Source organism: Stenella coeruleoalba (assembly GCF_951394435.1).
Source record: "Stenella coeruleoalba genome assembly, chromosome: 1".
NCBI classification, from domain to species: domain Eukaryota; kingdom Metazoa; phylum Chordata; class Mammalia; order Artiodactyla; family Delphinidae; genus Stenella; species Stenella coeruleoalba.
The window spans coordinates 165,768,232-165,795,889 of record NC_137169.1 but is presented as its reverse complement, the minus strand read 5'-3'; the positions used below and the strand labels follow the sequence as shown (position 1 = coordinate 165,795,889).

The 27,658-nt window shown below is 42.0% G+C and overlaps 1 protein-coding gene and 1 long non-coding RNA gene across 2 annotated transcripts in view; one reads left to right on the top strand and one right to left on the bottom strand.

Annotated features, from left to right (window-relative positions):
- The window catches only part of SERTAD4 (SERTA domain containing 4), an 11,127-nt gene extending 7,016 nt beyond the window's left edge, over positions 1 to 4,111 (bottom strand). The window contains exon 1 of the mRNA XM_079928206.1: positions 3,803 to 4,111. The gene's annotated coding sequence lies outside the window, so the exon portion shown is untranslated. The remainder of the gene's footprint in view (positions 1 to 3,802) is intronic.
- Positions 2,897 to 27,658, top strand: LOC307189776. The gene is made up of 4 exons (XR_013829311.1): positions 2,897 to 3,182; positions 6,233 to 6,330; positions 8,315 to 8,415; positions 27,627 to 27,658. It is a non-coding gene; the product is annotated as an uncharacterized lncRNA (long non-coding RNA).

The following is a 27,658-nucleotide window of genomic DNA, read 5'->3' as shown; positions in this document are numbered from 1 at the left end:
ACCTCCACTATCTCACTTTGCCGTTTAAAGAACTGTCACGAAGAGTGATGACAGGCCTGCTTTCTAGAAGACTGATCGTCTTTCAAATAGACGCTAAGGGTCTAGTTCTTGCTTTCTTCTCCAAATTATACAGCTTGCAATGTTTGGGGGAAAGAGTGAATCTACTATTGTCTCGTGGGAGACTATTATTACCTACATGTTATAACAAGGGTCCACTTCCAGGTAAAAGGAGGAAAGGCACAAGGAGAAGGGCTTCGTTAAGTAACAATGTCCTTCTGGCTAACAGAGCAGCTCTTGGCAGCAATGACTCCATCACCCAGACTCCTCTCTGAGACCTGAAATTCTGTCCCAACCTCACTGAAGAAGTAAGTCAGGCCTTCTGACATACAGGGGAGGTGTCCAGGTCAGTGGCTGGAATCAGGACCCAGCTGATTTGGGCTGCTAAATTACCTACCCCCTTTCTTTTAAAATGCCCTCCAAAGAGGCAGCAGCAAGGACTTATTAGAAAACCTTATTTCAAGAGAATAAAAAAGGTTCAATTAATTCTCTAAAAAGAAATGGTCGGACATGCCATTTACTCTGTTCTTTGAGTCATCAATCAAGAAATTTAGACCACACTGATTTCACAAACTAAGCCGTTCTATCACCCCTCAAACTCGACATCCAAACCAAGTATTTATTTCCTGGAAGACTCTTATGAAATGGTCCAATTTCTTAACTTATCTAAGAGACAACTGTATCAGGAAGTGCTATTGCCAGGAGCACATGAATTATATAGCTTTTTCTCAGAGTCGGTAGCCCCTGTCTCATTGACTGCCACAGTATTTTCTCGCTTGAAATTTACACTCACTTTGTGCTAGATTCTGGGAATAAGATCCAAGCTTTTTGCCTACGTGGAAATTTTATTACATATAAACCAAAGCACGTTGACAAATCCATATCGCATAAGACAGAGAAGCATTTGCAGGCCCCTAGCAGCAATTACCTTTGTTTAAAAGGACATTATATGGGTCCTGTGCTATTTTATGTTAGTAAGAGTTTGTTTATATTTTAATGACTTATCCTTGTAGCTTTTTGGTTGTTAAGGATTTCAGCGTTTCCATTTGTTAGTGTTGTTTCCCCCGCACGAAATTCTACTCATGCATTTGAACTTGAAACATGGCATAATAGTTTTTATCTTGGCTGTTTCTTTCCTTTTATGATATCTAGTTTCAGTAAGTTTTTCTTTTCTTGAATGGGAAACTTTTACACACAAAATCCTAAACTGGAGAGGTGAGTTCCAAGAGTGATTTATGTAAGTCCGAATAAAAAAAATAAATGAGTTGGGATTATTTGGGAGCAGGGAGGAGATTTTGCAATTGAATCTTCCTAGTCTATCCAGAACTTACACTGGGCTGTTAGGAAATTAAGAAGGCAAGTTTAACGTTCATGAAATATTGGAGCATGGGGCACGAAGCCATGATTCTTTTTATTTGTATTATATGTACAGATCCAAACTGTCATTTTTTCTCAGTACAATGAGATTTACATTATAATTCTGCTACTGAGTTCAGAAGTTGAAATTCACAAATTTGTGTGCTGTTAATACTAGAGTCACAAAGATGTACATATAGAGTAAATTTTGTTTTTTTTAACATCATTGGTGAGTGAATTCAAAAGAACGGTGTTAAAGTGTGTTTTGTCTACACAAGTGTTTAAAAAAAATAAAAACTAGAAAGGTCCTAACCTTTTATCCTCAGGCTCCTGCATGTCTGTTTCGTCAGCCAAGGGAATGTAGTAGAATGACACCTCAAGCATTCCCAGAAGGCCAAGGGCTAAAGTGTCAAGTTTTTCCAGCAAATGTTCACAGTAAAGTTACCAGGCATTTCTATACAACTTGGTTTTTCCAGATGAGTTGGGCTTCTTCTTTCCTTGGAGCCATGATGATGCTAATGGAAGTAGCACACATAACAGGGTAGCTGCAGATTCAGTGATGCCTTCCATCCAACAGGCGATCCTGGTCACTCTTTGCCAACCCCTCCCCTTCATCCATCATTAGAAAACATTTTATTAAGAGCATTATAGAAGTTAGAGGTCTGATTCCAATACTGAAATGAAAGAAAGTAAAGGGCTGGTATTTTCGATACACCTTTGACACTGCCAGTCTTAGCTGTCCTGCCCAGGTGTAATCAAGCCCTTGACCTGACACTGTTCCTAACAAGACCTCAACAGCTTGTCCAGCTCGTGGTAGTGGTGGTGGTGGAAGGGGCTGGGTGGGTGGAATAAAATCCTTCAACCCTTCTAAATAGAGAGGTACTACTTTTCTACGAGTCCCAGCAGTACACCTGTCTGCCCTGGGAAATACATTTCCTCAGCTGCAGCTCTGAAAGGCCAAAATCTTTAGGTCGGGTTCTGGGGCTGGAATGCGGCTGCTGAGCAGGAGGGAGACGAGGGGGTGCCCGGGTGCCCGAGCCCGGGAGCCAGGTCTCCCCATCCCAGGCCTGAGACTGGGGTCCGAGGTTTAGAGACCCACCCCCTGCAGGCGGGCAGCAGACACCACGTCCGAGTTCCCACACTGACACACCCTCGCGTGTCGGTGCCGCAGCCCAAGCCCCTCTCCGGGGAAGCGGGCAGAGCCCTGCAGGCCGCCGACCGAAGGAGAAAGTAAACAACACCCCAAGTGTCTGGGAACAAAGGCAAGTTGTCTTTCCACGGTGCTGGAGCCGTGCGCCTCTCCTGAAGAATAAGAGCTATGATTATTCTTCCTTTTCTTCTTCTTCTTTTTTTTTTTTTTAAACCAAGTTTCCTTCTAAGGGCAATAAACACCAAAGGTAGGATTCCAAGGAAATGACTCACGGCGGTTGGCAGGGCTCTAGAGAGGCTGGCCCCGGCCCGCGCTCCAGCCCGCAGCAGATGCCTGCCCGGCCCTCCCCCCTTCGCCGGCCAAACCCACTCGGAGCCCGCGCCTGCGGGATCGCCCTGCGCATCCGTTGGAGCCGGGCGGCCAGGACTCTGCCCGTGCCTCCCGCAGGCGCCCGCCGTGTCCGCGCCACCCTCGGCCGCGGAGCCGCCTCTCCCCCCGCCTCTGCGGTCCCGGCCGGGCACTCCGGAAAGTTGCTAGGGCAGTGGAGGCGGGAGGGGAGGCAGGGAGGAGAGAGGCGGAGGCGTGGACCAGGCGGGCAGCAGCCGAGCCCGCCGGGGAGGTGAGCTGAGGACAGAGGAGCCGCCGCCGCCCGCAGCGCGGCTCGGCTGCCTGGGAGGAGAGTGCGGGGGCGGAGGTGGCGGGGGGGACAGAAGGTGTCAGCTCCTGCAGCTATTCCTTTTTCTTGCAAACGCGCGCTCCTGACATCCACCATCCCTCCCTCCCCACCTGCCAAGCGCCGCGGCGTCCAGACCTGGTGGCATCCCTCCTACTGACCCCCGTCCCCCAGGACAAGGGAATAAGCGGCCACTGAGGACCCTGGGGTCTCACTAGAGCTGTGGTCCCCACCCGCCCCTAGACTCGCCTCGGTGCGCGCGGGCTGCAGCGCGAGCAGCCCTAGAGGCGGCGGTGGTTCCCGCCCGGGTAAAGGCTCCGCGGCGCTCGCCAGCGCCGGGAAAAAAGCCCGCGCCGCCTCCGCGCCCAGCAGCGCCCCGGCGCCCCAGCCGCCCCGGGTCCCGCTTCGGCCGGTGCGCGTCCACTCGGTGACCCCGGAGCAGCCCCGGGGCCGGAAGGGCGCGCGGGAGCCAGTCAGCCCCAGAAGACGCCCGAGGGGACCGGCTGTCGTGCTCCACCCGGCCCGGCCTCTCCGCCCCCGCCGCCCGCGCCCAGCCCGGCTCTTACCGCGGGGTCAGCCGGAAGGCGGCGGCCGCGGCTCTCGAGCTGCTCCTGGCCCTCTCCGGGCTCGGCGCCAGCCCGGCCGCCGGTACACACTCGCGCGGGTCCCGGCCCAGCGGCCCGGTCGGCGGTGGCCGCTGGAGCGCGGCGGGCGAGGGTCCCGGCAGGTCCCGCCGCCGCGACTGGGGTGCTGCGCCGCCGTCGCTGCAGACGGTTATGGTAATGAGCGGCTCTGTCTAGCGAGGAGCGTGTGAAACCCGTCAATCCTGTTTGCCATTTCCCCGTGGATTTCCGAGGAGAGGTTCTGCAGGATGCCCCCAGGGTGAGAAAAGGAACATGACAAGCGCGCCCGCTCTCCTTCCCTCCCTCCCTCTGCTCCCGCCGCCGCCGCCGCCGCCGCCGCCGCTCCTCAGGCAGCACACGGGGCGCCTTCCCCTCACCCCAGCCCGCCCCCTGCCTTCTTCCCTCCTTCCCGCCCTCCCTCCTTCTCTCCTCCCCTCCACTCCCCTCCCCTCCCGGTGCCCGGGGACACGCGGGCCCAGCTCCAGCCCGCAGCCCAGACCCCACGCGCTCCCGGGCTCCCGCCCCAGCCCTGGGGGCTCGGCTCCAGCCGAATAATGTATTCACTCTGCAACCTTCTGAGATGTCTTCTCTTTTTTTATTTGGTTTACTTTTTTGTTGTGCGTGCGTGTGATTTAAAAGAGAAAGAAAGAAAGAAATCTGTGCCTTTCCCACCCTTTGCAAAAGACTTTCTTCTCCTTTGCCACAGCAAACGGAGATGAGAAACAGATGTCTTTGCAGGACCAAGCAGTTATTCTCCCCTCGCCACCCGCCCCCGCCCCTCTGGAGCTGTATATGTATAAAAAAGCAACCTTGGTCAGACTGCAACTTGAATTGGTAACTCCTTCTGGGTGGGGAGCCTCAAGGGAAAGCCTCCAGGAAATAAAAAAGTAATAAAGGAGGCTGTCCTCGGTCAAAAGAATTTAATTTAAGCCCCGGAATCACATTATTTTGCAAATAGTAGTTTTCCCCTATATTGGACTCAACTGGAGTTTGTGTTTTGAAACATTAATTCATAACTTCTGTCTAGGGACCCCTCCATAGTCGAGATGGGTCATTTCAGGTGTAATGAACACAGAGGCTTGGAAGGCATAGCCCTAATAAAATGGGGGGAAGGCACCTGCACAAAAGTGTTACAAAGACCGTAATGTTTGTTTACTGCTACTATGCCAGATGTGCTAAATATAACACTTCTTTAAAACAGAGATCCTCCGACTGTGAAAAACCAAACCTCTTGCTGCCTGGCTCCCTAGGAATCAAGAGGAGGCACAGACTGAAAATCAGGGAGAAAAGGAATACGATCAAGGATGAGGATTAGCATCTGCAAATTGAACCCTATCTAATTTGCATGTTTATTTCTTAGAATTGTAATTAAATTTGTGTAATAAATGTTTTCCATTTCATTTGTACGCTTAAAATTTGGGTGACTGACATGCAGTTAAGTGAATTTCTTTTTTTTAGAGCAAATGTAGTTTATTCAATAAGGCAGCAAACAAATATTAAACATAATTAGAACTAATCTGCTTTGAAGGTATTTTTGCTGAACTTTGTACATTAAAGACTCTCAGAGGTTTTAAGGGTATTAGGAAGCTGAGAGAAGGCAATTATGCTGAAAACAGACTAACTCAACAGACTTCCAGGAGCACTATTTCATTTTTTCCAAAAGGCATTTCAGGGTTGCATGCCTAGGATTGGGAATTGGGCATCCATCTTGGCTTTATTCTGAACCAGATTAAATTGCATTGGCTCATGCACGATATATAGGCCGTTATGATGATAATTTAAGAATTGTAAAGATTCTACCCAGGTTATGGATAGAACGTAATTTTCATTTAGGTGGGGCGAGGAAAGGCACAAGGGCATTTAAAGCAGTGCAGGTACTTGAAAATCTAAGTGTCTAAAACTGGTTAGTGCCTAACTCAAATAAAGAACTAAATGTGAGGGCTTGGAGGCATGGCTTATGATTGTTTTTATCTGCCCGTATTAAAGTTTTATAGCATTTAAAGGACTATGGGGAAATCCCCACATACCCTTAGCTGTGTCAAAATACATAAAACCAAAAGGAGCAAATTAAGCATAAAATTGAGAAAAACATGAGACTTGAGTATCAGCATGGGTTGCATTGGCATCTTTGGAGCCTTGGCTCTGAGAAATGAGCCTTCTGGGAAACTGGCATTGCCCTTGGGTGGGGAGGACTCTTGGCTTTAATGTTACGAGAAAATGACATCATAACAGAAGTATGAAATCATTCTACTTCACAGCACCCTTGTGGTTCTGAGTAAGAACTTGACCCTGTCCTGTTCAGATATGTTAGGTTAGCATGTTTTACGAAAGCTTTCCCTGGCCTACTTTTAATCTCAAGCTTAATGTTTGCAGAAATTCAGGCCCAACTGTTGACAACGCGAACTAATGTCTACAGGCAGAGGAGGCAGTCAAATGTCCGTGGAATGAGAAACATCATTTAAAAATTTCAAGTGAGTAAGTGGTGGCTATGGCACAAGGAAAGGACTCACTCACTATACATCAATAATGAAATATTTGGAATGAATGAATGTAATTTATGAGCTGCAATATTCAACCTGAGAGCTCTGACGTCATCATTCCTGGATGTGTGTGCGTGTGTGTTTGAAGTTCCAAGACAAAAGTTTGATTATGAAACTTAAAATATCTTGAGCTGCAAATTCACTGAAGACGTGATTGTTTTTCTTCAGTGAACAAAGAGAGTGCCAGACTTAAAACTGCTGAAACCCATTTCTCAAAAACTTGTTATCATTTGAAAGGGGGATTTCTCAAGTAAAATTTGACGTATTCAGATTACTGTGGACACAGTGCCCATTTGGGTTATAAAAAGTCGGAATTACTGGCATTTTTTAAAAAGTGCAACCTTTTTTAACAACAAAAAGAGATATCTAATATTAAATCTCTCCAATTCCTCTTCTCTTATTCTCAAACCTTCTCTAATCAGGCTTTCTTATCCCATCACTCCATTGAAACTGTTATTGTCAATGACACCGGTGACCTCTGGGTTGCTAATTCCAAAGGGCTTTTCTTGGTTCTCATCTTTCTTGACCTGTAAGCAGCATTTGACCAGGTTGATCACTCTCTCTTCCTTGAAAACTTATATCCTGTTTCCAGGACAACATACACACCTGGTTTGCCTCCCACCCTACTGGTTCTTCCTTCTCAGTCTCCTTTACTGATTCTCTGTGACCTCTGAAAGCTATAGTGCCTCAAGCCCAGTCATTGAACCTTGTCTCTTCCTTTTAACCACTCTCTTGTGGAAATCACTCAGCCTCATAGCTTCAAATACTGTGTATATTCTGATGACTCCCAAAGTTAGATCTCCAGTCGAGATTTTTCTCTTGATCTCCAGACTCCACTTAGATGCTTAATAGACATCAGAGGATTTACAGATCCCAAACCAAATTCCCGATTGTCTCTGTTCCCCCTTCCTTAATATTCTCCACTCCAGTTAATAAACCACACTATAGCTTTGGAGTCACCCTTGACTCTTTTTTTCCTTTACACCCTACATCTAATACATCCAAAAATCCTTAAGGCTCTACCTTTAACGTTTTTCTAGACTCTGATCACTTCTCATTATCTCTGCTGCCACCACCCTGGTCCAAGTCACCATCATCACTTTTGCCCGGGATATTGCAGTAGCCTCCTCCTTGCTTCAGTCTCTGGTCCTTTCTACTTTCAGTCTCAACCCAATAGCCAATGATGTCAGTTTTTGCTCAGACTCTTCCTAACGCTCTCCATTTCACTCAGTGTAAAAACCACATCCTTACAATGGCCTACACAGGGTGCAAGTCTCCCTTTACTTCTCTGACCTCACTCTGTCTCCAGCTACTTTGGCTCCAGTGTGTCAGGCCTGCGCTTACCTCCACTTCTTTCTGTTCCTCCAGTATGTCAGGCCTGTGCTTACTTCAGGACAGTTGCACATTTCCCTCTGTCTGAATGCTCTTTCCCCGGATAGATGCACAGATCATCACTCCACCTCTTCCAAGTCTTTCCTCACATATCACCTTCCTAACAAAGCCTGACCACTCTGCTCAAAATTCTAACACTTAGTCTCCATATCGTATTTTATTTTTATCCGGAGAATTTATCACCTTCTAGTAAGTTCTATATTTTATATATTTATTCTATTTATCACTTATCCCTTCTCACTAAAAAGGTCCTTGAGGGCAGGGATTTTTGTCTTTTTTATTCACCCCTATATCTCCAGCACCTAGCACAGTGCTTGGCATACTGAAAGCACTCAATAATTATGTACTGATTAACTGAGCAATTAACTGACAGTTTCACATATGTACAGAAACCCAAACAAGGCTAAAATAGAGCTACTTTAGTCTAGTGTATGTAGAATGGTGAAACACGCAGTTCATTTTATCACCTACTCATTTGCCTATTCTAGAATTCTCTGACCCAGTGCTCTTATCTGCCCTGCAGCATTCCAGGACCTGAAGACACTCCCAAGATCCCCAAGCACCCAAATTGTTTCATGCTGTCCTGCCTTCATTGAAAGTCCCCAGTACTGTGTTTTCATCCAGGTGGGTGCTCGTGCTCTGGACCAGCCCTCCTTTCCGCCAACGCAGATTTCCGTCCATTGCCAAGATGCTTGTCCTAAGCCGTAGTCTTCAGGTTACAAAGTATGTAAAGTTGCTCTCCAGAAAGTCACTTCTTGGCAAAGCCACCCTTTCAGAAGCCAGGAACTCCTCTACTGTCTTTTTCATCCTCCATCAAAACTTGCTAAGAAACCTTCAATAATTATGTGCATTTTATATGCGAGCATTGAGCTAGGAACTGCAGGTGAGGTAGAAATGAATAAGACACTGTTCCTAGACTTAGGGAGTTGTCAGTGTAGTGAATAGCATAAGACAGGCATAAAAATAACGATACTATTTAGTAATTCAGGGAATAGTGGCTGCCATGGGAGTTCAATGGTGGGACAGATCACATCCAGCAGGGGGGCACTCCAGAAGGACTTATTGAAGAAAGCAAAATTTGAAGTTGACCTTGAAGGATAGGCTCTTAATGGGTGGAAGTGGAAAATGGATGAAAGTATTTCAAGTGGAGGAAACCATTTGAGGCACATAGGTTGGAAAGCTAAAGGCATCTTCAGACAACAGTGAGTATTCCAGTTTTACTAGAGGGGTTAAAAAAAAGCATGTGAAAGTGGAAGGTAGATGAGGCCATAAGTTAATAAACATTGAAAACCAAGATGAGTTTGATTTTAATTTAATGGGCAATGGGGAGAAATAAAGGGTTTTGAATTGGAGAATGACACAATCAAAGCCCAGCTTTTGGAAGAGTAGTGTACAGTGCAGAGTGGTGTTTCAGCAGCCCAGGTGAAGGGAAATGGGGGTCTGTGTTACAGTGGGGGTCCCTGGAGAGGAGGAAGGAGACCGGTACGAGATGTTGCAGTGTTGGAATCTTTAGGATATTATCATTGATTGGTTGTGGGGAAGGGAGGAGTGAAAGATGACTCTGAGATTTCTGCTTGAGTTACCGTGTGGTTAAGTGAACCCACAACAAATGAGAAGAGGCAAGTTTGAAGGGAATAGAATGTGTTGCCTCTGCTTATGTTGCGTATGAGATGTTCACGGAACAGACAGATGGAGATGTCCGACAGACAGACATCTGAATATTCTGGTCTAGCTGAGGATAGAATTTGAGAGCAAATTATAAAAATTTAGGATGATTTCAATAACTATAGAGGTGGAAGTCTTAGGACATGATGAGGTAATTGAAGACATTACAGAGAATTTCAGAGTGAAAGGCTGGGGTCAGCACCTTGAAGAATCTGATAATATTCAGAGGTTAAAATAATGTTTTGGCCTAATGTGTGACCTCTTTCAGGGATATTTGTATTTAATGGTGTACTAAGACCCTTTTGGCTTAAATTTAAAAGAAGAAATTTGGGATAGGCTGGTGGATGGGGGGGTGGGTAGCAGGCAATCTTTCCTGACTATCCTGACATCACAACACAGAAGTGGTTATACGCTGTGCTTCCTCGTGTGACTGAGTCTACTGATTTGCCATCACAGGTGGAAAGGGATTTGATATTTCATCAAAGAATCTTGAGAAAATCCCTGAAAAGATGTAAATCATTGATAACAAGCTTGGAGTGTTTTCTCTCAGGGATATTTGTATTTTAATAGGAGTCTCCTAAATACCACACAAATTTTAATCAAAGTAATTAATAATTAATGACATGATTTCAGATATAACACAAGCCAATAAGTATTATTTCTGAATGGGAATCACACAACGTATATGATCCCTTGTTCAGCGTACTCTTTGGGGGCACCTATATTAGTGACTAGGTAGGAATGGTTTACAGTAAACATACCAATTATCTGTAAAGAGATGTTCTTCCAACATACTTGGTAATTTTTGCCATTTAAAAATTTCTATTAAAACACTTTTAATGCTGTGAGTCTTGTATTAGCTACAAGAGTGTGGTGCTTGGGTGTACATCACCCTTACTATTCAACCCAAGTCTTCAGGAAAAAGATGCATCCACGTGAGGCATGAAAGTTGGGTGGGACCTGGATAACCAGAGATGGGGAGGGAGGAACCCCCCATGAGGATTATGGGCAAGTGCTTACATGGTGTGATCCAGGGATGAGGGACTGGACGGATAGAAGCCAACTCTAAGGTTTAAATCTTCGTATTTGGAAAGATGGCAGTGCTGTTGTCGGAAGGAAGAATTATGTGAGCAAGAAATGGTCAAAGTGTGTGTGTGTGTGTGTGTGTGTGTCTATGTGTGTGTATTGGGGGTGGGGTGGGTTTAAAGTTTTTACAATATGAACTTTTTACAATATTCATTTAGTAATAAATAAATGAAAAATGGTGATATGAATACTTTCTGGGTATATCACCTTTTTCTGTTAAACTATTTTCCTTTTTTTTCTTCCAAGGAGATTTCCCCACCCATATTCCTTTCCTTCCTTTGGGATCAAGGGCCTGTACAGTTTTTTTTTGACCAAAAACTTAAACACATGTGTTCACCTGTGCCAGAGCACTAGTTCAGAAGCCTGAGTTACTGAAGAAAGAGGTGCGGTGTTTCATCTAAATCCTGAAGACAGATTTTGGCGAGACCAGGGAGAGGCTAGGTAGGGTTGCAGGAGGGGATGCAGAGCTGGCCAACAGAGTGGACCCCAGTTAATCTTAAGCCTGAATAGAAATCTCACCACATAAACAAGGGTAGGATCCAAAATTCACAATTTTGTCATCCTTTTTAAAAAAGACATAAACCAATGGGAATGAGACCCCAAAAGGGGACAGTCTGTGGAGAAACTGTAGCTACTTGCAATTTGATTTCAAAATCCCTTTCCTACTTTATCTACAGATAAGTACATTGTTGTAAAACAGATAAGCTAAACATTTTATGAGGCTTAATATCAGAACAGCAGGTTATATTTATGATACTATGTCATCATATCAAGAAGCATTTATTAAGTCACTAATAATTGCATTGGCACATAGAGAATTAATACAACATGGTTCTTTCAGGGGCTTGAGGAGTTGGCAGTATTTTCTTGGACTCGCCTTTTGTCTTATATATGTGTAATTTCTAGAGGTCTTTTCATCTTGGTGCATAGCTATTCTATTTTTTTTTTTTTTTGCAGTTTTTAAAAGATTAAAGCCTCAGAGAAGAGTTTTGGTAGCTGACGAAGGCAAGGATGTAATCTGATTAAGTAAAATTTTAAGCTATATAAAATTATAGAGATTTAAGTGTGACCCTAATTACATTTATTAAATATTACCCAATTTGTTTTAAGTGGTATGCTGTCTCTTTACTGAACGAATCAGTACTGGGTTTAAGTGAAATATGTGTGCTTTTCACAAGCGTGTTTGATTTCCACAGGTCAAACATTCTATAACAGAGACTAGGAGAAGGAAATCAGTATTGTGAAGGCATAAAGCTCTAATGAGGATGAAAATGTAAGGGAAATATGTGGTTATCATTCTGCCCGTCTGTAGGCATTAGCCTGATTTCGATCTACTTCATATAATGTCCATGTACACAGTGCCAATAGAGTAAACCAACTGTATCAATAACTAGTGTCAGGAAAGGGGAATAAGGAGTCATGTTTCACCAGGGGGATAGTTGAAGACAGATTTGTCTTTGAGCATTTCGTTTTGTATTCCTAGTTTCTGAGTGATATAAAATGCATGGGCATATCAAAATTCATAACAAAAACTGCTTATGCCACCAGGAAGATGTATTTGTTTTCAATAATGTAAAGGGAACAGCATACAATTGAGGTGGAGAGAGAGAGACAGAGACAGAGAGACAGAGAGACCTGCAGCAGACATCACCTGAGTGGGAAATTACACATCCTGCACGCACACGCCCGCTCTGCACACACATGCACAGAATTCATCTCTGACAATTTAATTGTTTAATGGTAGGACTAACAAGGAATCCTTTCTAAAGTAATGGCATATAAAGGCTTCCTAGTGAAGTTAATATTCCTGCTGCATTTGATGGGTGTTTCCCATTTGTGCAGTTCTGCCCTAACAGACTCCTGGCGTTTGATGGGGGGAATCAGGAAGGGTGGCGTGTCTGTGCTCAATTGCAGAATCTGGAGAATGCCTCAGCCTGTGACCTTAGCCTCGAAAGCAATAAATCCGAGGCCATGATTGGCACCAGAGCAATGGCTCCCATCAGTTGTAATGTCTTGGCTTGCAGTCTGAGGATCTGGTCTTCGTGGACTGTAGGCTGGGTGTTTTGGGCACAGGGCCCTTGCTTCTTATGTAGTTATCTGTTTTCTCTTAGCTCACTAGAACCAGGATTTGGTAGCCATTTGTGCTGAGTTTCAGGACGCCGGTTTGACCAGTCTTCCAGATAATGAAATGCATGATGTCTCAGATGCTAGGGTTTGAATCCTCATCCTGAGCCGCAGTCTCTTCTCCTCATATTTCCTTATGGTTCAGCCTGGCTCATTTCGGCGCTTTAATTGGATCCCTGGGTGGCCTTCCTGTTACAGCAGTGTACACAACCACAGATGCTCTGCGAGAGGAATAACTGTGTCTCAAGAAACATAAAGTTCTCAAAGCAGACCCTAAAATGTTCTCATTCTGTAGCTTCCATTCTTAAATCAATACATTTTACATTTATTACTCTGGTTATTTAACTTTGAAAAAAAGTTTCATTGCCTGCACCAGAGAAACCCGGTGGTGGTGGTGGCTATAGAGTTTGACCACAATAGAGAAGCTGGTTTGTTGTGGAGCGGCGGTTGCCCTTTGGTTGTGGACTGGGTCCCAGGCTGCCTGCTTCTCTCCCCGAAGGTCTGTGTCTTTCAGTCTAGGAAAAAGCTTAGTAGGCAGAGTTGAAAATGACAGACTATTTTAAACACACGCTTTATATCCCACAGTTCTGGTTCTTACTTCTATTATCATTACTTATTCATAGACTTTTATTCCCAAATATCATTACCCTTTACAGTAATAGGATCAACAAAGCAACCACTTAAAACAAAATAAACACACACAGGAATCCGAGGCACAGAAACATTTCCCCCCTTTTCTCCAGCTTTCTGCCTCTCTCTGACTACCTGGGGGAGAAGCAGTTCTTACCAGGCACTAAGAAGCTCTGCTGCTTCAGAAATACCAGTGTAATGGGGGCTTGGCAGTGGGAAATGATATGAGGCCTCCAGCAGTCTAAGGCAGCAGCAGAGAGGTAATGAAATCTGAAAAAAAAAAAAAAAAAAAGAGAAAGAAAGGAGTGGAGGAAGGTGGAAATCAGGAAGAAAACTAAGAAGAATATACAGTGTGCATCCCTTAAACTCAATTTCAGCAGAGGAAAATCCCCCTAAAACATATCCCATTTAATTTAGAGCGACTCTAAAGTGAGATCACTTACTTATTCCTTGTATAGTAAGAATAGCCACAGTACACTGAGGGCCTACTACATGCTCAATGCTTTCTGTATGTTATTTGATTTGTACAGCTGTTAATAGCGGGTGTGATTATCTCCATCTTACAGTTAAGGAAACTGAGGTTTAGAAAGGTCAAGTGACTTGTCTAAAGTTGTGTGCCTCAATCTGGTGGGCCCAGAGCATACATTTAGATTTTATGAGTCTAAAACTGCTCACTAGAGTTTTTTCATCCTGACTCCCACTATGTTATATTGCATTCTATTTTGTTCAGTCATTTGTCTCTCCACTCATATATTTATTTACATATATACCAACTTGTTCCAGGAAAGATGTAAGATGGTGTAAAGGCCTTGGAGCTACACACATATCTAGGCAGCTTGCACGTGGTGAGGACATTCTACTTATTTGTTGATTGAGCTGTAGAACATCAACTGTCAAGAGTTCAGAATTCTCTCACTGTGGAGTTCCCTTCCTTTTTTATCTTTAAAAGTAGGCCAGCCAGAAACCCATCTGTGCAGGATGGCTTGGGCCCAGAAACTGAGCTAACTAATCTCCCCAAATCTCCTCTACGTCTATGCTTCTATAAAGGACTAGATTAACATGCTGTATGGGAACTATTTTTTTTTCTTTAGTAATTAATTACAGAGATGTAAAAATTGAGTTGTTAGGAGGAAAAAAGAGTAACTTTACCATGATGTAACCTGACAAACACTACTTCAACCAGGTGATCAAGGTCACCATTAAAAGTGGTAAATCACGCTGATAGTATGTACCCTTGATATGATGTGATAAAAATGAAACTTTATCTCTGTAGTCTTCCGCCCCCAAACTCATCGCTACCGTCCAATCATGAAAAAATATCAGACAGATACCAACTGAGGGATTCTAAAACTGCCTCACCAGTATTCCTTGAAACTGTCAAGGTCATCAAACACGAGGAAAGTCTAAAAAACTATCACAGTCAAGCGGAGCCTAAGGAGCCAGGATGACTAAATGTAGTGTGCTGTCCTGGATCAGGAAAGGACATTAAGTGGACACTAAAGAAATCTGATTAAATGATGGACTTCAGTTAATTGTAATGTATCCGTGTGAGTTCATTCATTGTAATAATGTACCACACTAACGTAAGTGTCAATAATAGGGGAAACTAAGTGCAGGAACTCTTTGTACTACCTTCTCATTTTTTGGTAAATCTGTAACTTCTAAAAAACAAAATCTGTAAAAATACTTTCACACGCACACGCACGTGAATTGACCAAGATTTTTGGGAGAAGAAATGGTATGAGTAGAAGTAGAATATATATCCCTGTCCTGAAAGCCTAACCCAATAATCAGGATGCGTGTTTCTTGGATTTTTATGACTGGCTTTTTTGTTTTAATTTATTTATTTTATTTTTGGCTGCGTTGGGTCTTCATTGCTGCATGTGGGCTTTCTCTAGTTATGGCAAGCGGGGGCTACTCTTTGTTGTGGTGCGCGGGCTTCTCATTGCAGTGGTTTCTCTTGTTGCGGAGCACAGGCTCTAGGCACGCAGGCTCAGTAGTTGTGTCTCATGGGCTCTAGGGTGCAGGATCAGTAGTTGTAGCGCACGGGCTTAGTTGCTCCGCAGCATGTGGGATCTTCCCGGACCAGGGATCGAACCTGTGTCCCCTGCATTGGCAGGCGGATTCTTAACCCCTGCACCACCAGGGAAGCCCTATGACTGGCTTTTGAATAACTGAAGATAGGATCAAGCTGCTAAGGGAGGTCCACTCAGTTCCTGGTTCCCAGCAGATAATCCTTGTTGAATGAATAAATGCCACTGCCACCTACACTTCATGAAGGAGCTTTTCTGGCTCTAGGATGCATATAGCTTAGCTTGGGTTCCAGACCTTCCAGTGATGGTACCCTGCACCCCAGTCCAACATGTAGCTACTCCAAGGTCTCTGTCTCATTCTTCACAATCCAGCAAGAGTTGTTGAACCACTCCAGAAACCGGTCAAATAACTATTTCCATTCAAAACTCTAATACCACATCCTGTTTGGCTTACTATTTACTGGGGACATCCAAGGTCTCATATGTAGCAGTGCCAGTTACATTGTCACCAGTAGGAATCACAACCTTTTGCATATCACAGTACAGTTGTTGCAGATATATCAATTTCAATATCTTTGAAATTGTGGTAGTTATTAGGTTTGCTACTGTATATTGATATTTAATGCATTAATAAAGAGCCCATGTATCACCATATCAAACATTTTAAAATACTTTTATTTTTGATAATTGTATTTTAATATAATTGGTTTCCTTTGTAATCATATGGTGATTCTAAAATGCAATTAAAAACATTTTTCTGCGACGGGGTCCAAAGGCTTCTGCAAATTCCCTAAGAGGCTCATGGCACAAAAAAATTAACACTTGATGTAATGGAATAAACACTCATGAGTCCTAAACTGCGTAGTCTCCATCAAGTCCTTTGACCTCTAGGTTCCTCATTTTTCTGACCGGTTCCCACCTTGGGGGAAAAATTGAGCAGATCAAATATTTTTAACAAATAGGGAGATGCTTGTAAATTGCGAACCCATGTACATATAAGGAATCATTGTTATTATTGTTATGTATGTTTGGCCATTAGATAAAAATGACTTCTTATTGAGGTTTTAAATGCAGTTCATTGCTAGGAATACTTCTCACCCAATGATTTAGGCCATGCTTACATGAGTAAAGTGAAATGGAAAATTGATTCAATTCTCTGGATAATAATTCATACTAATAGTTTCCTACGTTTGCCTGCAACATCCGGATAATCAAAGAAAATGTGATTTTAACTTGAATTATCAGCATAGCTATATCACATTCCTCAACTCTTCTTTGAATGTATAGACTCAAGTGCCAGAATTGAAGTTCTTAATTCTAAAAGGAATAGAATCTTTTCAGGCCTTTATTCTAGAGATACTCCGGTTGTGCACATTGAGATAGACCATGTGTTCTAAAGACATAAGTGGTTGACTGTGCACTGAAACACGTATATATCATTAATTAGAAATTTCTTCTGTGTTAGGCAACATTTTCAGTTCCATTTGTTTTCACAGATCCCTAAACCACTTGAACTTCTGTGTAATGCGTATGTCTCAGGACAGTGTTGTCCAGTTAGAACCACAGTATTTTGCCGTCAGAGAATATTTTAAATGGAAAGGCAGGCTTACTCTTGCCTTACAGTGTATAGATATTAAGTATTCTACACACAACTATGTGCATTCATCTTTTAAGAAAACTTACAAATGAAATGTAAACTGACAGGAATTGGATTAGGTAGAAAATCAAATAAAGAATGCAACTGGAAAGTCGTAGTGATCTGATACCTTCCACCCCTGATGTAAAAGTAAATGCATTTGTTCAGTTTAAAGAAATCAGTAATTACATTTTCTTCCTCTGCTATCTCACCCCCCTCCCCAGCTTCTCATACACAACTATACAAATGTAACTCTAAAAAGGAATCTAATTCAGTTGATGATGCATTTGTGTTGTGAAGATACACTATACCTATATTGACTCTTTGGAAAAGATTTGCAACAAAAAGAAAATCATCTGGGAATTAGACCTTCACTTAATAGAGAAAGCATATTACATACCGTGCTAGTTTGCCAGGACGGCCATAATGAAGTAACACCAATTGCGTGGCTTAAGCAATTGAAATTTAATTTCTTACAATTCTAGAGGCTAGAAGTCTAGATCAAGGTGTCGGCAGGGTTCGTTCCTTCTGAGGACTGTGAGGGAGAATCTGTTCCATACTAAGCCCTTAGCTTCTGGCGGCTGGCTGGCAATCGTTAGCATTCCTTGGCTTTTAGAAGTATCACCAAGGTCTCTGCCTTCATCCTGACAAGGCATTCTCACTATGTGTGTGTCTCTATGTCCAAATGTCCTCTTTTAATAAGGACACCAGTTATGATGGATTAGGGCCCACTCTAATGACCTCACCTTCACTAATTATATCTGGAATGACCATATTTTCAAATAAGGCCACATTCTGAGATACTGGGGATTAGGACTTCAACCTATGAATGCTGGTGGGGGGGGACACAATTCAACCCATAACATACAATGGCGTGTTCAATATATATCTGACACACTGAACTGAAGCATAATATACTTGTGAAGAGCTAGAGGGGCATGTACTTGGGAGGAGACACCTCTCAAAACCTCTGATGATAGTGTAACCATGTATATATCTTAGCAGCCAAAGTAATCCAAATCTCTATCCTTAAAGTAACTTCTAGCGGCTGTTCTTAGTTTTAATTCTGAAGTATCTGTAACACCAAAGAATGAACACATGGAAATTTTTCCAGAAATGTATTTGAATGTTCCACCATCCTCCATAACATACGTATGTTTTCTAATACATACAAAGAAGATTTCCATGAGTTCCACCTGGGTAATCTTGACTCTCTACTGTAAAGATGGGTCATGCTTACACTGTAGTTTCTCATTCTCTCAGGAACATATTGGTTTTGACTATCATACAATTTGAGGAGGGTGTCCTTACTGCCTAAGGACTTTATGTTCCTGAGTATATGTCCAAAGCAGTGAGATAGACCCTGGGTAAGTCTTTGGTTGAAATAATTTGAAGGAATGTGTTTAACCCAGACTTAAGTTCCAAATCAAACTTAAGGAAGAACTTTCCCTTTACTACTTATTTTTCCCCCAATTTCTATTGAAGATACTTATATACATAGCTTAAAATGTCAAAATTCTGTAAGTCTTATAACTAAAATTGACAATCCCTGTCCCACCTGTCCCCATCCCAAATTATTGCTACCCAGAAAAAACCCCTGCTAACACTTTTAGGTCTTTCTTTTGGTATTTACCTTCATATTTCTGAATAGCATTTTTATAATGTTTCTTCCTCATGTTTTTCATTTTGATTATCATTTATCATTGATTTCTGTGTAAGAAGGGGCTTTAATACTCTCATATCTCTTTTTATTCTTCCCTCTGCTCACTTCATCTTCCTACTACATGAGTTGGCCAAAAAGTTCGTTCGGGCTTTTCCGTAAGATGTTACAGAAAAACCCAAACAAACTTTTTGGCCAACCCAATAGTTATATCGTGATTTTTGGTTAGTTGAATATTTGTTTAGATTCTTAGGACTATGTAAATACTTTGCACAACTAGCCATGTAGTGAACCTTCTTTGTAAAATAGTTTTTTTTTTTTTCCCTCTTGTATTAATAATTGTCAGGGTTGGGTTTCTTTCTTTCTTTCTTTCTTCCTTCCTTCTTTCCTTCCTTCCTTCCTTTCTTTCTTTCTCTCTTTTGCTTAGTTTTTGATATATCTATCATTAATTCACCTCCAAACTCACTGCCAGAGCATAAATTCCTTTCAATAGTTCATCAGTAGTTCAAACCTTTTTCTTTTCTTTTCTTTTCTTTTCTTTTCTTTCCTTTCCTTCCTTCCTCCTCTTTACACCCCCCTCCCTCAAGCACTCCCCCGACTCTTCTCTCTCTCTCTCTCTCTCTCACACACACACACGCACACACACACTTTCTGTCTTGATGCATCCCTCCTGGAGCCCTGTATCTTCCTGCTCCAATCAGAGATCCTGATTGCTCCCTAGGCTGCTGCCTTTAGCTGTCATTCTGGGTCTTTCATTATCATCCTTCTGGGATTCCCTTTACCTCATTCCTGTGATCAATCCCCTATCTCTTGTTTCTTGGATTTCATATATTCTTCTTTCCTAATTTACTTTCTTTTGGGGGATCACATTTTTAGTAGCTTCCTGAGAAAAGGCACTTGGGAGGTAAATATTCTGAGACGTTGTGTGCCAGTTATCAATTACTGCCTCTCGGCTCCATTGTCCTTCTTTATGGAAGTAGAGGTGGACCTTGTGAACATGTCTCCTTTTCCAGCAGTGTTAGGTTCGGTCAATAACCACGTTCTGGAAAGACATTGCAAGGCATGGCAGAGGAAAGGGCTTCTCCTCCTAGGTCCCACGTGTAGCTGCCAACAGGTGTGCAGGGAACTCAGTGGCTCTTGCCCTCCAACAAGTTTCTCCACTCACCTCCAGTGAGTTCCTCCAGTTCTCTAACAAGTGACTTCTAGTGAGCCACCTCCCGCTTGCTCCAGTGGGTGGTCTCCTGCACACTGGCTGCAGTTCACCCCACCCCAGTGGGCAGCTTCCTGTGGACCAGCTGTGGCCCACGGTACCCTAGTGAATATCTCCACCAACTAATGGGTCTCACCAGCGCCCTCTATGATGAGGTCTGAATCTCAGCCTTAGGGAGAGGAGGCTCTTCTGAGTTTATTCCTTCCTTGGTTTGGGGTACTCTGCCTCAGCCCTAGAAGAAGTAACTGCAGCCTACACCTGGTACTCCTGTATGCTTTAGGGTTCTATTTCAAGGGATCTATTTTTCTTTTTTTTTAAATTGAAGTATAGTTGATTTACAGTGCTGTTAGTTTCAGGTGTACAGCACAGTGATTCAGTTATATATATATATATATATATATATATATATATATATATATATACACATATATATATATTCTTTTTCCAATTCTTTTCCCGTATAGGTTATTACAAAATATTCAGTATAGTTCCCTGTGCTATACAGTTGGTCCTTGTTGGTTATTTATTTTACATATAGCAATGTATATATGTTAATCCCAAACTCCTAATTTATCCCTCCTCCCCTAGGGTTCTTTCTTTTCTTTTCTTTTCTTTTTTGTGTATTTTTTGTGTTTTTTTTACCACATTTATTAGTTAAGTATCTTGTACTAATTAATAATTCTTCATAATAAATTTTCCTTGTTCCAGTCAGAATACCAACTTGGCACATCTAAAAATGTCTTTATCCTCTTATTTGATTACTTGGTTAGGTAGAGAATTCTGGGTTGAAAATAATTTTCCTTAGAATTTTGAATACTGTTACATTTTTTCTACTTTCCATTGTTATTATGGAGAAGTTTGATGCTCTTCAGCTTCCTCATCTCTTGTATAGGATAGTTTGAAAAATCTGTGGAAGCTTTTAGGATCTTATCTTTATTACCAGGGTTCTGAAATTTTATGACATATCATGGCATGGTAGGGTGTAGGGCATAATCCGAAAACTCATGTCATTGAGTTCTAGGACATTCTCTTGGATTATTTCTATAATAACACCCTCCTCTTCATTTTCTCTACTCATTATTTCCGGAATACCTATTACATGGATTATTAGTTAGTCCAGACTGGTCCTCTAATTTTCCCTCTCTTATTCCACCTCTGCCTTTTTTTTCGTTCTGTGAGAGTAATTCAGCTCTATCTCACAATCTGTCTCCGCTATTGTGTGTCTTACTTAAGGACTGAGGCACTAAGAAACTGTATTCAAGCCCTTGCGTGAGTGGTGATGATGCTTCTGGAATGGTGATCTTCATCACAGGGTGACCGGGGTGGACAGTGTCATAAGTATCCTCTGCAGTCGGTATCTGTGAGTCTCTCGGGTTGGTCAATTTTCCCAGAGAAGAATCTTTCCATTTTCTGCTTGTGGGTATCAGCCTGAATGCCAGCATTCTTGGGCATCAGATTAAAGAAAGGCAATGAGATTCTCACCTTTCATATGCAGACTTTCATTACCAGCAGTGTATCCCTGTCTTTGGCTTCCTGATGTCCCATGTCCTGAGCCACCTGGTGCAGCTCCTTCAGAGATTAAACCAGTCTTCTACTGGGATGTTGAAAAGGTAGTCACTATGTGAGGTAGAAGAAGGGATTTGAGAGCTTTATTTCCTACACAGATTTACCCTGTCCTGTTTTTAGCCCCACCTGACCAGCACTTTGAGGTATATGATACCCATAATTTCTGAGCCTTTTTGAGGTTCTGTGGAGTTCATTGTTTTGATTCTGCGTAACCCTACTTTGTCTCGCTGCTGGTTTAAATTTCAGCATTCTTTTATCTAATAAGTCATTTACCACTCATCTATTTACTTTCCAAATTCTAACATGTTAGGCTGTCATATCCTTTCTCTTTCTCATGGCCTTTCTTGGTTTATGTCTTTTAGGAAATCTATTTCATGTCATGAGGTTCTGGAAGGAAGTGGAGGTAAATATATGTGCTTAATCTGTCATGTATGATCAGAAGTCTCTTTTGCTTCTTAAAGCTCCATTCTAGGACCTCTCTGGTGGCACAGTGATTAAAAATCCGCCTGCCAATGCAGGGGACATGGGTTCGAGCCCTGGTCCGGGAAGATCCTACATGCCACAGAGCAACTAAGCCCGTGCACCGCAACTACTGCCCCTGCACTCTAGAGCCCATTAGCCACAACTACTGAAACCCACATGCCTAGAGCCCGTAGTCCGCAACAAGAGAAGCCACTGCAATGAGAAGTCCACGCCACAACTAAAGCCCGCACGCAGCAACAAAGACCCAACGCAGCCAAACATAAATAAATAAAATAAATAAATTTATTTTTAAAAAAGCTTCATTCTAAGAGATATGGAATAGGAAAAAAGTTCTCCCATTAGGCCTCTGGGTTGACCTAGATGAAAAGGCCACATTTTCTAAATGCAAAGCTTACTACTGGGAGAACAGAAAATTTGAATCAGGATATCCTACATGAATATAGACCTTTCAGACCGCAAGCATCAACATTTCCAGCATATTAGAAATTTACTAAATTAATAGATTAAAAAATACATTCAAGATTAATAGATTAAAAATATAATCAAGATGGCCAAAATTAAAAGCAGTCTATACATTCCACGATAACATGCTTCTTGATATGAATGGACTGGATAATCTATCCCAAATCTCAAAAGATAATTGGAAGCAGAAAGTTATGCCCTTCATGTATCTAAATTGGTTTGCAACCTAAATTATTTATAAAAGAGAAAATTAACTAATTAATTTCTTTCTTTCTTAATATTCTCCATGTTTAGAGATTTTCTATCTATTGTCACTTCTCTAAAATTTCAGAGAAAGAGAGAAAGGGGTTTGGTAGAGATGAGCAGAGGGGAACAGGTTACAAGCTGTAGTAGGTGACCACTTGGACCTTTATATTCATTCATCAGCAAATTTATACTCATCAGCCACCAGAAATGTGTGAAAACAATGTATGAAAACATCTGCTTCTCCTCACTCTCACCGATAATCTAAAATAATTTAAAATTCCTTGATTCTTTGTATTTAAAATGTTTTTTTCTCTGTACATTAGTAATAGATATAATAATTTTGAAGAATTTAAACCAATGTAGTCTTAAATTTCTTTTAAAAATGTGAAGCTCACTGGATGATGTCTTTACTCACTGAATCAGTATTTCATTGTTTTAGAGAGAGGGCAGATACCAGCTAGAAAAACAAAGTTATTGTTCAGTTCTGACTGCCATTTTTTTTTTTTTTTTTTTTTTTTTTTTTGCAACTGAATAAGAGAAAAGTCTTAAAAGCCAGGCTTGGTTTAGAGAGAAAATGTCAAGCCTTCCCTTTACTTACCAAAACCAAAGCTCAAAGATCTGAACATAAAGTTCTGCATAAGAGAACTTGGAATATGAAATAAAGCAACACCTCCTTGCCTGGAGAGGAAGTGGATGGCATTTCCAGCTGAAGGATGGAGTGGGTGGAAGGAGGAAGATTCAGAAGGCGCAAGATTAGGGTGGAGAAACCAGGAGATTCCTGAGAAAGGATCCGGCAATCATACTCCTGTGCTTAAGGGTGAGGGTGTGCATGTGAGATCAGAGAAACTTCAGATGGATTGAGGGAGACTCTGGTAATATCTAAGCTTGCACTTTGTGCTGTGAAGGATAAGGCTTAATCTATTCCCACTTGAGAATAAATAAGGAACATCATCTGCAAATAAGTGACACCTTGCAACTTGGTCTTCTATTCACAAACTGCTATTTTAATAATAATAATAGGTAATTATAAAAGCTCTTTTTATGGGTTGGACACTGCTAAGTATGCTACATGGATTATCTCATTGTTGTTTCACAGTAGTCCTAAAAGAGACACTATTTCACTGAGGGGCAGTGGAGTTTAAAGATAAGTACCTTGCCCACGATGACTTGTTAGTAAGTGGTGGAAACAAGATAGGGACCAAGCTCTGGCTCTCCAAGCTCTGAATCCCTCTGCAGTGCAGCCTCTCTCCTGTGCCCCTCCTCTTCCCTTCCACCCTCCCAAAAAGGCTTTCTGCTCTCCTCAACCTCTCCCCAAACAAAAGAGGCTACGCTCTATAACCACCCATATTAGTTCAGAGTTTGACTAACTGCAGTGTACTTGAGACTCATTCACACTAAACTGTTACCTCAAACAGACACTTAGTTATTTTTTAACTTTATTGAGGTATCTTCTACATATTGTAAAACTCACTCATTGTAAGTGTCCAATTCAGCAATTTTTAGTAAGCTTACTGAGCTGTGCAGCCATCCCTATAATCCAGTTTTAGAATATTTTCTTCACCACCTCAAATTCTCTTATGTCCATTTACAGTATATCCCTGTAGTCACCCTCAACCCCAGACAACCACTAATCTACTTTCTGTCTCTATAGATTTGCCTTTTCAAGACATTTCATATAAATGAAAGCATACAGTATGTGGTCTTCTGTGTTTAGCTTCTTTTACTTAGCATAGCATTTTTGAGATGCTGTGGTAGGCATCAACTCATTCTCTTTTATCACGGAATAGTATTCCATTCTGTGGATATACTGCATTTTGCTTATGTGTTTGCTAGACCTCCACTGGACATTTGGGTTGTTTCCAGTTTTTGGCTATTATGAATAATGCTGCTGTGAACACTTGCATGCTGGCCTTTGTGCAGACATATGTTTCCATGTCCCTTGAATAGGTATCTAGGAGTAGAATTGCTGGGTCATATGGTAAGTTTATGGTTAACTTTTTAAGAAACAGCTAGTTGCATTTTAAGCCTCATCTCTGAATGTGAATTTCAAGTCTTTTCCCTCAGTTAAAGGAATTTCAACCATCAGTAAGCAATGGGAGCTCTGATTTCATTCTCTCTCTTTTTAAAATAATTTTAGGGGCTTCCCTGGTGGCGCAGTGGTTGAGAGTCTGCCTGCCGATGCAGGGGACATGGGTCCGGGAAGATCCCACATGCCGCGGAGCGGCTGGGCCCGTGAGCCATGGCCGCTGAGCCTGCACGTCCGGAGCCTGTGCTCCACAACGGGAGAGGCCACAGCAGTGAGAGGCCCGTGTACCGCAAAATAATAATAATAATAATAATTTTAAAAACACATTTATTTATTTATTTTTGGCTGCGTTAGGTCTTCATTGCTGTGTGCGGGCCTTCTCCAGCTGTGGTGAGCAGGGGCCAGCCACTCTTTGCCGCGATGCATGGGCTTCTCATTGCGGTGGCTTCTCTTGTTGCAGAGCACGGGCTCTAGGCATGCGGGTCTCAGTAGTCGTATGTGGGCTCAGCAGCTGTGGCTCAGGGGCTCTAGAGCGCAGGCTCAGTAGTTCTGGTGCACGGGCCCCGTTGCTCTGTAGCATCTAGGATCTTCCCGGACCAGGGCACGAACTTGTGTCCCCTGCATTGGCAGGCGGATTCTTAACCACTGTGCCACCAGGGAAGTCCCTGACTTCATTCTTCTTTTTTTTTTTTTTTAAGGTTTTCAAAATAACATTTATTTCTTAAAAGTTAACATGTGCATAATAGGAAACCAAAGAACACAAGAAGCCTGACTTCATTCTTTAAGGATGCTTTGCAGAGTGCCCCGGGCCCTCACTGAAGACAGCCGTGGCTCCCTGTGCCACACAGCTCCTCCCTACTTGGGGTCAACTGTTGAAGGCTCCTGAGGTCAAGCCTCGTTGTCATGGGGACTGCAGAGGTCTCCTGCAAGGGCTGGTGCTCTACAAGAGATCCACCAGGAAGTCTCTTCCTTCTAGACACACTGGCAGTCTACAGACTGAATTCAGCCTACAGATACGTATTGTTGGCCTACACAAATTTTTAAAAATTAGAGTGTTTATAGATTGGTCATACATTCTTCACTTTACCTGCATTTCTTATCACTTCCCATTGACTTACACAAGAACAAAGTTGGAGGACTCACACTATCTGATTTCAAGACCCGCCATCAAGCTATAGTAGTCAAGACTCTGGTATTTGGTGAAAGAATGGACATATGGATAAATAGAACCGAATAGAGAGTCCAGAAATAGACCCGCTTTCTGCAGTCAATTGATATTTGACAGAGATGCCAAGGCAACTTAATACAGAAAAGACAGTCTTTTTAAGAAACAGCGCTAGAAATTCGACACCCATATGCAAAAAAAACCCCACAAAAACTAAACAAAACAAAACTAAATACCTCTGCTCTTCAAAAACACTGTTAAGAGAATGAAAAGAAAGTCACAGACTGAGATAAAATATTTGCAAAACACTTACCTCCTAAAGGACTGGTAACCACATTACAAACATAAAGAACTTTAAAACACAATAATAAAAAAACCAAACAACCCAATGTGAAAATGGGCGAAGTGTTTAAACATATACCACACCAAAGAAGATATACAGATGGCAAATAAGTACATGTAAAGATGCTCAATACTACCGGTCATTAGGGAAATGCAAATTCACATCACAGTGTGTTACTGTTACACATCTAATAGGTGTGTAACATAGGTAATGGCTAACATTAAAAACCAAAATAAAAACTTCTTTTGATAACAAATACTGACAAGGATGCAAAGCACCTTGACCTTTCGTACATTGCTAGTGGGAATGAGAAATGTTAACAAGCTTTGTGGACAACAGTTTGGCAGTTAATAAACTGTTAATAAAGTTAAGCATATACTTCCTGTAAGATTCAGAAGTCCCACTCCAAGGTACTTACCCAAGAGACATAGAAACTTATGTTCACACACACAAAATTGTGTATGAATGCTTATAGCTGTTTTATTTATAATCGCCCCAAACTGGGAACAAACCAAATGCTCGTCCACTGGAAATGGGTACGGAAACTGGTACACCCACACTGTGGAAGAGTATTCAGCCATTAAAAGGAACCGACTGCAGATAAACAGGACAACATGAGTGAATCTCAAATGCATTATGCTAAGTGAAGGAAACCAGCCTCAAAAGGTTTAACACTGTACAAGTCCATTTATGTGAGGTTCTTAAAAAGGCAAAACACAGAAAAAAGATTAGTGCACTGGTGGGTTGAACTTGGGGGAAGAGGTTGAATAGAAAGAAGCATGAGGAAACTTCTGGGGAGAGGGAGATGCTCTGTATCTTGGGTGTGGTGGTGGTGATGGACTGTGAATGTTTGTCAAAACTCACTGTACACTAAACATGACGAATTCTACTGCATGTAAATTATTCGCCAATGAACCTGAATGCAATATAGGACTACTTTCAACTTTAGCATTTATAAGATAGTAACCTAATGGTTCCAGGTAACATTACCATATGGAGAAAGTCTCTCTCTTTTTTGGATTAATTATTAAGTTTTCAATATGAGAAGATGAAGGTTACGAAAGTTAGCTTGTATAAAAGATGCTTACAATTGTAGAGTATCTCTCTAGCATGAATCTAAATAACGCTTTTCCATTCATATTTATAGGCATGCTCACATTTTTACGTCCCTAATATAGCTGTTAAGAATGTGAAATCTTCCCAGTTTCCACTTCAGCCATGAGCATTTTTCATTAGCGTTTTCTGGTGTGCAAGCAGTATAAATTTTGTTGCGTCACTTTACACCTTTTGTTATTTCTGACTGCACCATTTGCAAATCACGTTTAATTTTGTTTGCCCAGAAGAACAACGAAATGCTCTACATATATAAATGTTTTTGCTATTCACCCTTCACACTCTTATAGTAACGTAAGAGCCTTAATGCACTTCTGTCCTCTGAGGAAGCTTGTGGTAAAACAGGAGAAACATTATGAATAATTAAAAATATGATATTTACTCCAGGAGGAAGATGAATCTTTGAAAAACATCTCTGC